The following is a 14,384-nucleotide window of genomic DNA, read 5'->3' as shown; positions in this document are numbered from 1 at the left end:
TCCTCCATCCTTCACTCTATTCACATAGCGTGTCCCTGGTACCAGTTCAGAAGGAATGGCCTGGGCTGGACTTTAGGAAGCCTCTTTCATGAGTCCATCGCTGTGTCATGCCCCTCACAGAGTTTATAGTATTTAATCACCACAATGATCAGTGAAACAAGAGCTCATGTCCCTGCTCTATGGAAGGGAAAAGTGAGAGATGGGTTACCTTTCCTGAAGCCACACAGCTAGCAGATGGATAAAGAAGAATACCTCCTGTGTTCAGGGCAATTAAAACTTGTCATGCTTGCTATAGCCCTATTCCCTAACCCACACAACAGTGGTCACTGATTAAAAATATAAATAGGTTAATGGAACGCTTACATCTATTCATGGAAATATTTGAGCACCTACTGTGTACTGTACTGTGGGTGTAAAGTCCATGTAGGAAAACTTCGTTGGGGTTGGGGGGAGGGGAAGAGAGGGAAGATAGATACTAAACAAGTCATAGGTGGATTTAGAAAAGTAAACATAGTCTTATAGAATGTTCTTCAGGAAAGAAGGCATAAAAATTGAAGTAGTGTGTTTGCAATAAGGCCAAAAGCTGCAAGACCAAAGAACCCCAACCACAAAACTGTCCTCTCAAACTTCTGCAAAGACAAACACCTTCTGTGCGTCATGTAACTAACCACAAGTCAGGTGTTTAGTTGTGGGTGAAGGCAGAGAAGGAGACAATCGTGCAGGGAATTTTTAGGAGAAGTATCTGGTGATTGTTTTTTGGTGCACTTTTTGGGGTGGGGGCAAGAAGCATACTTTTGGGGATCAGGAGCTAAAATCTCAACTTCATTTTTATAGTGTAAACAGAGGCTGAACCTTCACCGAGCAGACCCACTGAGGCATGACTGCAAGCCCCACAATTTGGCCTGTTTGATTTATGTGTTTCCTGGACAAACTACTGTTGTGTAGGAGCCCTGTGAAAACTTCAAAAAGGTCATTAAGGCTGAAAGGCTTCTCAATTCATTTTCAAATTACTCACTCCTCCTTTCCAAAAGCCAGCGACAGGAGAGCTCAAGTGATCTCAGTCAAGTTTTCCCAACTGAAGCTTTACTTTCTATGACAGAGTTACAAATACTTTCGGCTCCATTTTGCATACATTCTAGAGAGCTTCTTGGCAGGGTCTGCAAAGTGTGTTTTCATATTCCTTGGATCTCATCTTTGTAGCATGGCCTCATGAAAAACATCACATTCCAAGTGTGACTGGGAAGCTTCATTCACCACAGAGTTTGCCAATAACATGTGGGGAGTGTATTGTCCCTCCGGCCAGCTCATCATATCCAAACAAAATGTGTTCTCTTCGATTTCAGCTGACTCATTTCCATAAGATACAAGTTGATGCTATTTACTAGATACCCAAAGACCCAATTTGAGAATCTAAACTGTGGTAGAATTAAATATACAACAGTTTTTAACTCATTATACATCATTAGAATCTTAGCAGGAGACTAATGGCACACTCCAAGGGTTTAGCTGAATATAATTTTGTGAAGAGAGTATTTATGAGGCATGGGCACCATTAAGGGAATACGCAAGGCATGGTGTACTCCAGGAGTTGTCAACATCAGGAAGGACTTGCTGCCCCAGGCGGAAAGGGATGGGAGGTAGGCCTTGGACTCTAGACCCCTGGAAGAGGGGTGGACCGACACAGGCCCCATAGCTGTTGGAATTCAGCATGACTCAGGAAAGCAAGGCTGGGTAGAAACAGGAGAAGAAATGCCTGACCTCTCTCTGCTTGCACCCTCTAATCTCCTGCTGGTGCTGCCCATTTGCCAAGCCCAGGGAGTACTCATCAATGAGGTCAGCGTGCTGGGGGTCCATGATAGAGAAGGGCAGAGACTTGTTTGGGGTCTCTATATACCCCAAATCTGAAATACCAACCCATTTCTGATTTTACTCTGAGAGACAGAGTGGCATAACTGAATGAACAGAGGTTTTCATGTAAGGAAGATCAAGACCCAAATTCCACCTACTAATGGTCATATCTTGGGGTCTTTTCTGGAAAAAACCTGTTGGACTGCTTCACGTGAGTTCTAACTTACCCTCTCTGAATTTCAGTGTCTTCCTCCAGCAAAATGGAAATAATAGCTTCCTACTTACCTACCTGCTTGAATTGTTGTGAATATTAAACAAGTTGCCCAAGGAGAAGAGCCTGACATAATGTTTGACACTTAGAACGTATTTGGCATTTGTTGATTTCCTCCAATTAGTTATCCCTTATACGGTGAGATGCCTGCCCTGTGGAGGTGGGAGAACCAGTCTGACCATTTATTTCTTTTTTACTGGGAGTCCCCTGTTGACTCATAGCTGGAAAGGTGGGTGGGACTTGTTTAAAAACTTGTTTACTGGGGTCGCCTTATCAGTAAAGAACTGACCGTTTTCCTAGTGTCACTTTTTAAAGAAAACCTGTCTGGACATCTTTAGGAAGACTCCGATTTCATCTCTCCACAGGGGCATTGGTGCTTAGGGAGCTGGTCCCCGCATTGCTGTATGAGTCTTCACCATTTCTTTAGCAACTTTCATTCCACATTCATAGGCTAATGCTGAAAAAGTTTGTCCTTCCTCCTGTTGTGCGTTAGCTGTTGACAAGACATTGGCTGCTTTTGCAAGAACTTGGTCAATTCAGTTCCTGATAGTAGGGCCATTTCCTTCCTACTTGAAGTCACTAGGGAGGTTTCTGTTTGCTGTATGTTGTTATTTGCTAGTTTGGGAACAGGTGGGAATGTTTGGTTCATTGTGAATTTTGGCTGGACCCTTGGAAAGCTTACTGGTGATTGAAAAATAAAAAGCCACAGTAGTCATTCACTTACTGTTCATTGGTTCAAACTAGGAGTTATGTACTGGGCATAATCCCTAATTCTCATAACCACCATGGAAGGTAGTATCTTATTTTCATTTGAGGAAACGGAGGCTCATCAGATTAGATGGGGGGGGGGGGGGCATGTCCAGCTTCTAAGAGGTAGAACTAGAGACCATGGCTCTATCTGAATCAAAGCACAGAACTCTGTTTATCTTTAAGAGGGTTACAGAGAATCAACTGCAATATTTTCATCCAGCTGTGGCCATTTAAAAAAAAAAATCACAAGGCTGCGAGTTTCTTCATGACAAGGCATAAGTTTTATTCACCTCTCTCTTCTCACTTCTGACCACTGTCCCTGCCATAAATTTGGTGCCTGATTAATGTTGGTTGAATGAAAAAATGATTGACTAAATGAATCTTCTATACAAAGATATTTTTGTCTATGTGTAGCATTTTTTCTAATGCATATTTATATTTCATTTGACAGTGTTTGCAAATTGCATAATATTCCCCTTCAGTATAACTTGCAGTGTGGAAATGCTTCCATATGCTGGATGTTTCCCCTCATTTGACTGAGGGAGAAAAAAGGCTAAGAGAAACATCACATAGTGGGTAAGCATCCATATAAACATGAATTGTAGAATATACTGCTCACGAATGGTGTATTTTGGCAGGGTAATTTTGCAAAAAGATTGAAGTAGACATTCAATTTGGATTGATATGGGTGATAAAATGTTCTTGTGCAGCTAACTATAGTTTTATATTAATCCATTATGTTGTAAGAGGTATAGAGTAGGGGAGAAGAGCATGGGTCCTGGAGCAGCTGAGTGTATACATATCCAGCCTCCATTAGTTAATAGCTATGTGACTTGGGCAGCTTAGTAAATCTATGTCTTAGTTTAACTCCTTCGCAAAATAGGGATAGGAATACTACCTCCCTCATGAGATGATTAAGAGCATTAAATGAGTTAATACAAGAGGAGTTCTTAAATTTGTGTCTGATTCAGTGGCAAGGCTCAATAAATGTTATTATCCTCAGTGCATGGAGTCTAGTTCAGAAAAGTTCTCTTTTTTGTCTCTATCCCCATTATTCCTACCTTATTTTAGGAAGTCATCAAGTTTTGCCTGACTTACTTTACTGTCTAGCTCACCCTTCACATTGTCAGTGGAGTGAATCCTTGAAGACTCGCATTAAACCAGGCCCCTTACCTTCTCCAAACAATGCCACTATTCCTAATCAACTTCAGGACTAAGTACAATCCCCTAGCATTACATTCAGGGTCCTTCATAAACTCAATCCTTTCTCCTCTTTTGGTCTCATCTCTTGTCACTCCCACATGTATGCTATACTACAAATACCAACAAATGCCCAAAGTGGAAAAGTTATACTGGCTTCATGGATAAGTAATACTTCAGTAAGAGGAATGAGCCGGTAATTTTGCTGATGGGCTCATGGAAGCCTTCAAAGAAAAGATATTTAAGTTGTATCTTGAAGAATAAGTTGATATTGTCCAAGGAAGGTAGGGCAGTACATGATTAGGTGGATTATCTAGATCGAGTGCAGGATTTGTGCCCTGAAACAGAAAAACAAGGTGTATTCATGGCATGAGAACTTGTCTAATGCTGAGAGGGATGAATTGAGGGATGCTTCAATGTGGGATTGAAGGAAAAGGGAGCGTGAAAAAGAGCCCTTATATCTGGCATGAATGCCTGGATGGAATAGTGTGATGTTGTTAATGAAGGTGAGGAAAATACAAGAAAAATGTATGGTGTGTGTGTGTGTGTGTGTGTGTGTGTGTGTGTGTGTGTGTTTGTGTGTGTGTGTGTGAGTTTTCAACTGGAAACAATAAGTATCTGGTCTGTTTTGTACACATGTGTACAAAAGCCACTTGGGAATATTTAATATTAAGCTCCTGATCTTGTCCCCAGTCTTACCTTCAGATTTGTATCCTGGCAAATTTCCCCTTCTTAGCAAATGGCAGCTCTATTCTTTAGAGTCCTCCATGATTCCTCTCTCTTAAATCCTATTTTTGATCCTTCAGCAAATTCAGTTTTCCTTTTCTTCAAAATATATCCAGCAATTGATCGTTTCTTACCATATTCATGGCTACCGCTCTCTTCAAAGTCACCATCATCTTTTATGGGATTATTGAACATTGTCATTTTTTTTTCAGAGAGAGTAGGGAGGAAGGGGCAGAGGGAGAGGGAGAGGGAGGGAGGGAGGGAGGGAGGGAGAGAGAGAGAGAGAGAGAAAGAGAGAGAATCTTAAGCAGGTTCCACACTGATTGTGACTCCAATGCAGAGCTCAGTCTCATGACTGTGAGATCATAACCTGAGCTGAAATCAAGAGTTGGACACTTAACCAATGAAGCCACTCAGGCACCCTGGGATTATTGAAATAGTCCCCTAAACTGTCAGAATCAGAGTGGTCCTCTCTCTCTCTCTTTTTTTTTTTACTTTAAGTTTATTTAAAATTAAGGTTTTTACTTTAAGTTTATTTATTTATTTTGAGAGAGAGACAGAGAGACAACCAGGGGTGGTGCAGAGAGAGAGAGAGAGAGAGACAGAATCCCAAGCAGGCTCCATACTGTCAGCATATAACCCAATGTGGGGCTGAAACCCACCAACCATGAGATCATGACTTGAGCTGAAACCAAGAGTCAGATGCTTAACTGAGCCACCCAGGCACCCCCAGAGTGGTCCTCATAAAAAGAAGTCAGGTCATGACTACACTGTTCACAGCTTCTATATCCTTCCCATCTTGCTCAGACCAAAATCCCAAAGTATTTACAGTGATGGTTTGCAAGATGCAGCCCTCACAGCTCCTGGCTCTAATGCTATTTAGACTCCTATTCCCGTCCTCTTTGGCACCTCTCTGCCCTAGTGGATTCTTTACTGTTCCTGAGACATGTGTGACATCCTTCTACCTATTAGCATTTCCAATGACTATTCCCCTGCCTAGAACGGCTTCTCCCCAGATGCTCACCTAATCATCTCCCTCGCCTCCTCAGGTCTTCACTCCAATGTCATCTACTCAGTGAGGCCTTCTCTGACTGCCTTACTAAAATCGGCAGGTCCCTCTTACCTCTGATTTCCCAGTGCATCCGTTGCTTTTCTGCATTTTTTCTTTAGCACATATCACTATCTATCATACTCTTATTTACCATTAGCTTTTATCTATTATTTGTCTCCCCCCACCCTCTTGCATCTATCTCTAGTACATATGTCATGATGGCCCTGATTCCTGTACTGTTCCCCTCTCTGTTCCCTATACCTCGAATAGTGCCTGACCACAAGTTGTTCAATAGATATCCGCTGAATGAAAGAATTAATTCAAGTGGGGACCATAGCAGTGTGTTGCTGCAAGGAGCTGGTACTCAGCAGGTAGATCTAGGTTAAAGATAGATTTGGAATCCTTAGCAATGAGGTCACAGATGTGTGGGAGTAGCTAAGACAGACCAAGGAAAAGATATTGAGTGAGATTTGAAAAGAAAAGAAGGCCAACATAAAACTTGGAAAAAAATAGTAATAATTAAAGACTGTACAGATGAAGTGGCAGAGTTGAAAGCAAGGGCTCTGGAATTACAGACTCGAGTTAAAAACCTTTGCTCCACCATTTACCAGCTTTATGACCATGGAGAAGTGACTGGATGATTCTTGGCCTCCATATCCTCAAGGGTAATTAGAAAAAAGATCTCCACATCAGAGGGCTGTTAAGAGAATTAACCAATAACGTGCATAGAAATCAGTTAGCAGACAGTAACAAAGAATATAGGTAGTAGTCGTTGTTGTTACTAACATCACTGTTATCATCAAAATCCAGGAAGGACTCCTGAAAAGTCGAAAAAGTAGGGGAGTGTAATGGAAGGTAAGTGAGGAGAGGTCTTCAAGAAAGGGAACAGCAAACTCTGTAGATGTTGCTCTGTGGTCAGGGCTAAGTATCCTGGGGAGGAGATTAGGCTCCAGGGTAGAGCTATTTGAGAGAATCGTTTCATTTGCATCAAAAAGTCATAATCCCATATTTTAAAATGAGTGAGTGTTTTGTGGAAAATAACAATAATTGTCTTAGAAAAAATCAAATAAAAACAAAACAAAACAAAATAAAACAACACTGGGCCCTCAATTGTATCCAGCTGACAAGTGTAGGAACATGGTGACCCAAAAATTTGCTTCTCTCTGGTCTTTGGGAGATTTACTTGCTCGCTAGTCAGAACTAGTTTGCTGGTTTTATGAGGTTAAGCTATTGTGCAATACTATTCAGCTGGCTCTGTGGGTGTTTATTTACAGATGGCTGCCATCTTGATTTATTGTCTGTCAAATTATAATTATTAACGATGGAGTTAATTGTCATTTCAACCACCTGGTAATTACCCACTGTGCTTTGATGTGGTGACAAATCTGTCCTTCAGATCAAAATTGGTAGGTTCATAAGATATTTCGCTTCCACGTTCATCTCCATTCATGGCTTATTCAAAATAAATGATTAGGGAAAATTATTGATTCTTTTTAGTGTAATTTGTGGGCCTTCAGGTAAAAGAATTGTCAATTGTTGTAAACTTTTTTGAGTAGTAGGGCTGGTATAACAAGAATCCATTGATGTGAGTTATAGTACTTGAAATTAAAACAACAAGGCATGCTCTTTCAAAGACTGGTCTAATAAAAAATTTAACAATGCTCTCAGTATATTCTATGGTGCATCACCTAGAATGATGGTTTATAACCCTCATTATTTGTTTGCCCCATTGTTTACTAAGCCACTTTATCCTTATGCCCTTTTGAACTTTTAGGATAGAATTCAGCACAGTTAGTGAGGTTACCTTAGTCTTATAAGGCCTCAATCACTTTCAGAACTAGGAATAGGATTGTCTGCTTGGTCACTCTCTAGGGAGACACCTGATAGAACCAACGGGATTAAAGAGGAGGGGATGTATACATGTCATGAGAGCTACATCTCTACTCCCATCTTTGGTGTTGGAACCCTGATTTGTGTACTTTTTCCTTTTCAGCATTTCCCAGTGGTTTTCAGAAAGGCACACATAATTTACTAAAGTAGCCACCAGCAGTGGATCAAATGGAAGATTTCCCACCAAAGCAGAGTCTTGAGATGCTACTGTGGTCTTACCATCTCTTTCCTCTCAGGAAGCCCATCAAGCAAGCATTCCGTGTCCAGCTTCCTCTGGCTTTTAGCCTCGGGGCATGGAGAGAAGAAGGCTGTGTTCCTGGCTTCTCAATATTTCCTTGCAGAGTCACCTTCTAATTGACAGTTGCCATATTACAGTCCTGTTGACCATGAGGTCTCACCTTGGCATTTGTTGTGCAGTGAGACTCAACCTAGGCTGATTTCTACTAATACTCCTTCCAAGTCAGAGAGTTGTACATCCATTGGACCCAGAGAAAACCTATGAGCAGTATCTGCTTTCTTTCACTTGAAGGATTGTGAATCAGTTCGTTAAGGAAGGAAAGCTCAGGGGCTAGAGGTGGGTGTCTAAAACCGCCCTACTGCAGTTTGTTACCGGGCTTGGGCATTTCCTGATCTCTGCTATGAAATGCTGACCTGCTGTATAGGATTTCCACTCCTTGGGAAATTATCTGTGGTCGAGTGTCCTGACATGGTTTCCCCTGCTCTCCCTTCCTCTCTTCTATTCTATGAGGCCATGGCAAAGACCTTTTCTTACCTATAATATCTTATCTCTAGTGCCTGACCCCTTCAGTTTACCCTTCATATTGCTGCCTGAAAGAGTTCTCAAAATCCTTTGGGGGCTTCTTCTGTGAGTCTAAAATGTGCACCATGACATTCAGTGGCCTTTATCATTGGCCCTTTACCTATACCTCCAATCTAATGTTCCCTCTGTTGGATGACAGTTCAAGGCCTTTATGTTGAAGGTTCCAATTGGCTGTCATGTGATTTCCCTTTCCAGGTCATTCATCTGGAGCATTCCTAATTATTCTTCAGAAGTCACAAGTCAGCAGTTACCTCCTGAATGTAATCTTCTATAATCACCCCCCTTACTTCCCTGACAATTCTTTCTCTTTTTTTTTATTTTTATAACATATACTCCTTTATATTGCTATGTCACATCATATTAATTTCCCCCCTTATCTGTCCATTTCCCTTCTGGGGTCCTCAAGAGCAGGATCTAGGATGGGAACATTTTTGTCATCATAGAGCAGGAGCTAAATAATATTGAATAACTTTTTGTTCAATTCTTTGTACATCTTCCATTGCCTAGGACAGTGCTGAGTATTCAGTGGATACTAAACACATAGTTGCTGATGGATCCTTATTAAACATAGCTGAAATCTTCACTATTATTCTTGGTACCAACGTTAGAGTAGACACCTGTCTTTATGGAAAAAAAACTAGCTTTAGGGAGAAGAAGTTGACCCTTTATCCAAGATGCATGTGGCAGCTGCTGATTGAAATAAAAGACAGTTAATCATATCCAAATGGAAAGAGAAGAAGTCTTTGGTTCTGGTTAAAAGAAAATATTTTTTACTAAATAGTAAGGAAATGGGATATGAGTTTCTTTTTGTACGGTCAATGTATATTTTCTTTTGTATGAGAAATTTCTGTGGAATTCAAAGGTTGTCCTTTCCTTCCTTCTCTCCCTTTTGCCCTCTCTTCTTTCCCTCCTCCCTCCCTCCCTCCCTCTGTGCCTGCTTGCCTTCCTTCCTTCCTTCCTTCCTTCCTTCCTTCCTTCCTTCCTATAAAGATAGGCAACCTTGCTTCCGATTCTGTGTCTCCCTCTCTCTCTGCCCCTCCCCCGTTCATGCTCTGTCTCTCTCTGTCCCAAAAATAAATAAAGGTTGAAAAAAAAAAAATTAAAGATAGGCAACCTTAGGCAAACACATGGCGCTGCTAGCTTCTATAGAGAAAAGGTGCAAAGCCTGTTCTTATGTCATTGCAATTATTCTGATGGCAGATAAACCCATCTCATCCTCATCCCAAGATTTTAAGTGAGGCACTCATTTCTGTGAAACTCTTCTCATACTCAATGTCAACCTGAGGGTCATTGGCTTTACTTGGCCCATCAGGAAGACTGGTTCCATGAACGTCTGGGGAATTTTCTTTCTTAACTGAAATTGAACAAGAACTGTTTTCTAAGATCAAAAAAGGTCCATATGAAACTTGAACAGTTCTAATTGTGCTTTGTTCTGTTCTGATGTCACTGGGAACTTTCTGAGGCAAAGTAGACAACTGAGTTTTAGAGTGGTTTGAAAATTGTATTAATAGAGCAGACGACTCCTCAAGGCCTTGTCATTTTCTAGGAACCATTAATTACTGTCATGATGGTTTATGTGCATACTGCTATCTTCATATCAGAAAAGTGCTGCTTAGTTTGTGCTTCACAGTCTCGTGAGAAAAGTTGTAGTCTTGGTACCTCCTACAGGAAACAGTTGAGTGAAAAGTGTTTCCACAACAGGTGCAGGGACAGAACTGTGTTGGTCGGCTTTAGATTCTCCCTCAGTCTTTCTGAAATTGAACCATGTTCTTGAACACAAAGCCTCTTTTTCTACCCTGCTAGTCACTATGTCAACACAGAAGTTAAAGGAAGAAGTGAACAGAATAGCACATTTAAATTTCTCAGTAGGAAACAAACTTTATCTATCACATTTCCTTTCCTCAAAGTGATAGGTCCTAAGAGCTTGAGAAAGTAGCATTACTACGCCTGGTAGGAAAACTTTACTTTTCATTATGGCCAAGGGGTGGTAGGAAGAAGACTGATCTGAAAGTCAATGGACCTGGGGCCCCGTCCTTATCTGGCACTGACTGGTCATATCACCTTGGACAAGCCATTTCTTTTCTATAACCTCAGTTTCCCTCTTGATATAATGAGGTAGTTGCTAAGGCTTCTCCCAGGTCTGGAGAAGCTTCTGGAGAAGCTGAAAGCTGCAGGAGAATGGGTGAATCACTTGGTGAACCTCTAAGTCTTGTGCACACACACCCAACCATGTATCTGCCAAGAAGTCTCTTCTTATCACCACCATCAAAACTTACTCTCAGCACTGTATAGCTATTTGTACCCATTGAATTAGTAATTCCACTCCTAGAATTTTCATCTAAAGAAATAAATTCCTTAAGAAAGAGGAAAAGTTACATTAACAACGAAAAAAGTTGTTCATCGCATAATTCAAAATTTGATGTAAGCTCATTGTCCAACAGTAAGAGAAAGGATCAGGAAAACTGATAGGCTGTTTCAAAGTCCTGAGAACTACATGGAGAAATGCTTTTGATAAGCAGGAAAGCAAAATGTATTTGTCCTGTGGACTGCAAATATGTTTATGAACAAGAGAAAGGTAAGAGGAGTTGGTGATTATGGTCTACTCTCATTGAGCCATGTGCTACACTAGGCATTTAGTTACTTTAATCATCTAACTTATTCTTTTGAACAGCTATGAGGATAGGCACTATTATGATCAACTGACAGTTAGGAATCTAAGGCTCAGAGAGTCATAGTCACCCACTAGATCACCACGGCTTTTAATGGGTTAGCACTCAAAATTCAAACCCATCTACAAATGATTTTCATTATTCATGATAGCTATAAAGTGCCTGTGGACACTGAATTAAACAATATGAACATTGCTTCTAAGGGAAATATAGGGTTAGGCTGCTGTGAGCCTCTGGTCAGAACATTTTCATCAGGAGATTCAATACGTAACCTTGTTTCACGTGTATTTCTGTTTAAGGACATTATTTAATATTGTTGATTCATTAATACTGAATTCATGGTTGACAGCACTATAATTCATGCCTGGATGACACTTATCTAACACATGTATTTTCTCTGTAAGGTCGATCATAGACTTATTGCATTTAGGATCATTAGACAGCACTTTAGCACTGTGCTTGGACCATTTTAAACGGTGAAATTACCGACAAAAAGCACAAAGATGTGAAAAACTTGCCATCAGATAGACTGCAAACAAAAGAGAGCTGAAATAAGAAGGCAGAGCATCACTGTGCTCAACTTCAACTGGGGACAGGTGCGTTAGGCAAATCAAATGTTTCACCCCTCCGCACAAGTCTGTGAATGACCATGAAATGGCCATAAATATTGATTTGGGGGGTTACAAATAAATTTTAGGGACAAGGCAAATTCACAAACATGGAATCTGCAAATAATGAGGACTGTAGATTCAGTCATTTGGCAGGTATTAACAGTATATCTGTCATCTGCCAGACACTGTTCCAGGCACTGGGGATTTAGAGGTCAACAAAACAAAGCTCCTGTGCTCATGGATCTAATGTTTGAGAAAGGGTTAAATGCAGGTAAATACATCAATCTGATGGTGACAGTCTGACAGACCAAACCGGGAGGGGAGTAAGGAAGGATGTGTGGAGGGTTGCTATTCATACAGAGCTGTCAGAGGCAAGCCTGGGACGTAACATCTGAACAGACCCTCAAAGGAATCAGGTCACAGGGACATGTGTGTGAAGAGTGATCGGGAAGTGGGGGCAAGAGCTATACAGATGCCGAGCAGGAAGCAGGGGCTGCAACGAGAGAGGAAATCAGCATGGGCTGGCAAGTGATGTTGAACTCTAACTTCAAAACCTGGACTCTCGAGAGGAAGGCGGCTTGAGGATGCCGAGCACCAGGACTGGGATGCTTCCTAAGTTGTCATAATGTTGGCCGAGGAAAACATTGTGCATCTTCCCTTGTGAACAGCTCAGGTAAGAGCCAAAGGGAAGATCTCTGCCAAGTTCCTCCAGGTCTCCGCTCCATCTGAGGCTTGGTTGCTGGGTTTAAGGAAGTGACTGGAAGTTAGCTTGGACTCGGGTGAGATTCCCTGGGAGAGAACGTGGCCCAAGGCTGCAATATCAAGGACGACTTGTAGTGCATCTGAGGAGAGCCACAACAAACAAAGCATCCCCAGGACAACAGGAGGAGTGGAGGCGAGAAACAAGTCCTCACAGTGAGAATTGCTGTGTGGAAAAACGCTCCTCCCCCAAGTGCCGAGCTCAGCTTGCCGTGCCTGTGAGAATATCAGTGCTGTGGCCCATGTTGGAGCCAGCTGCAAAAGTCATTTGGACTCAGAGGTCCTCAGACTCCACCCTCACTGCTGACAGACAGGGACACTGAGGCCCAGAGAGGGACAAGCATAGGCTTCCAATCAAACACCGAGGGAGTGGCCAAGCCAGGACTGGAATTTAGCCTTGTCACCAAACTGTCATTCTAGACAGTTATTATTAGAATTTAGGAGGAGGAGAAATGTGACAGAATCCTCAAGTTTGCAGAAAAGCTGTTGATCGTACCCGCTGCTGTTTTTGTGTCGATACCAGGAGCACCGCAGCCTCTACAATTCAGTTCAGTGAGCTCCCCTCCTCCCTCTGGGCCCCCAACTTGGTCATTCGGCATCTGGCTCTGGAAGTGCCCTGTGGAAATCAGTCCCAAGAGAAATGGTCTCAGTCAGCAAAGGTGGTCACTATAGATGAAAAGAGTCAAGGGGAATTAAAATCCTGTTCCATATTCTTTACATCTACCTAGCACAAATCCTTCTTCTGTAGCTTTTGTATGGAGGTCTGTGGTTTGCAGGGGTCCCCGGCTACAGGTTTCTGTCAATCCCCTGTGAATCACTGAATCCCAAAAGAGGCCAAATGTGATTGGCCAGGAACAGCGGTGAGCTGGTAAATTAGCTCTCTGGAGGATGGGGAAGGGCAGCCATGATTTGTCGTGTTTGCCAATATCTACGGTGTAACTACTGTCACCATGGTAGATTTCAAGCTACCAGTGATTTAAAAACCAACTCACGGAATTGCTGGAAACCTCACAGTTCTCCTGAGGCTGCTCCAGCCCTGGCCAGCACACCTCTGCAGCTGTCTGAAGAGAGGGGCCTGAAGGTGGGGCTGAGGTCCATCCTACTTAGTTTTGTGAGGCCGGACCTCGCCTGAGGGGGTGTCTAGTTTCAAAGCCAGGATTCTAAGAGGAACATTGACAAACTGAAAATTGCTGGGGGGGGAGGGGTGCGGAAGGAAGAATTTGATTGAAAAAACAAAAACAAAAACACTTTTGGGAGGGAGAACTGTGGACAGGATGAGAATCCAGGAGCAGGAAAACACAGGGTATACCTCGTTCCTGTTTCCCAGTCTCTGTGAGTTACTGTTCCTGTGAGTTACTGTTCCTGAGCCTGAAGGGAGGTGTCTACAACAGGGAAGCTGATTTCAGCTCAACATAAGAACTTGTGGTTGCAGCTGCCCAAAGGATTGCAGGACTGCTGGGCGTTATAAGGAGTGTTACGGCACCAAAGGGATGGAAGAAGATGTGGGGGCAACCACTAGGGGGGTGCTGTGCAGCGGGGCTCTGGGTCCCCTTCTAGCCTCTGGGAGCTGATCCTGAAGTGGAGTCTTCTTCCTTCTCTTTCTCTCATTTAATCACTTTCATCTTCTCACTTTTTGTTCCTTTTTCCCCTCTTCCTCCTCTCTCCCCTGGCTCACTTGCTCGGTTGCCTTTTGTGGCTTTACCTGGTTCTGCTCCCTCCTTCGGCAGTGACCTCCATATCTTTCTAAGAAGTCCAAACCTCTTAGCTTTCTCCTGACTGCGTACATCCT

At 42.4% G+C, this 14,384-nt stretch overlaps 1 long non-coding RNA gene across 2 annotated transcripts in view; it reads right to left on the bottom strand.

Annotated features, from left to right (window-relative positions):
- LOC123592819 overlaps positions 1-5,058 on the bottom strand; it is a 39,044-nt gene extending 33,986 nt beyond the window's left edge. For both annotated transcript variants that reach the window (XR_006709952.1, XR_006709951.1), the window contains exon 1: positions 4,769-5,058. This is a non-coding gene — a long non-coding RNA (uncharacterized LOC123592819). The remainder of the gene's footprint in view (positions 1-4,768) is intronic.
- Between the last annotated feature and the right edge of the window lie 9,326 nt (positions 5,059-14,384).

The sequence above is a fragment of the Leopardus geoffroyi genome, chromosome D4 (assembly GCF_018350155.1).
Source record: "Leopardus geoffroyi isolate Oge1 chromosome D4, O.geoffroyi_Oge1_pat1.0, whole genome shotgun sequence".
NCBI lineage: Eukaryota > Metazoa > Chordata > Mammalia > Carnivora > Felidae > Leopardus > Leopardus geoffroyi.
Note: the sequence above shows the minus strand (reverse complement) of the source record. Positions and strands in the feature narration are given on the sequence as shown.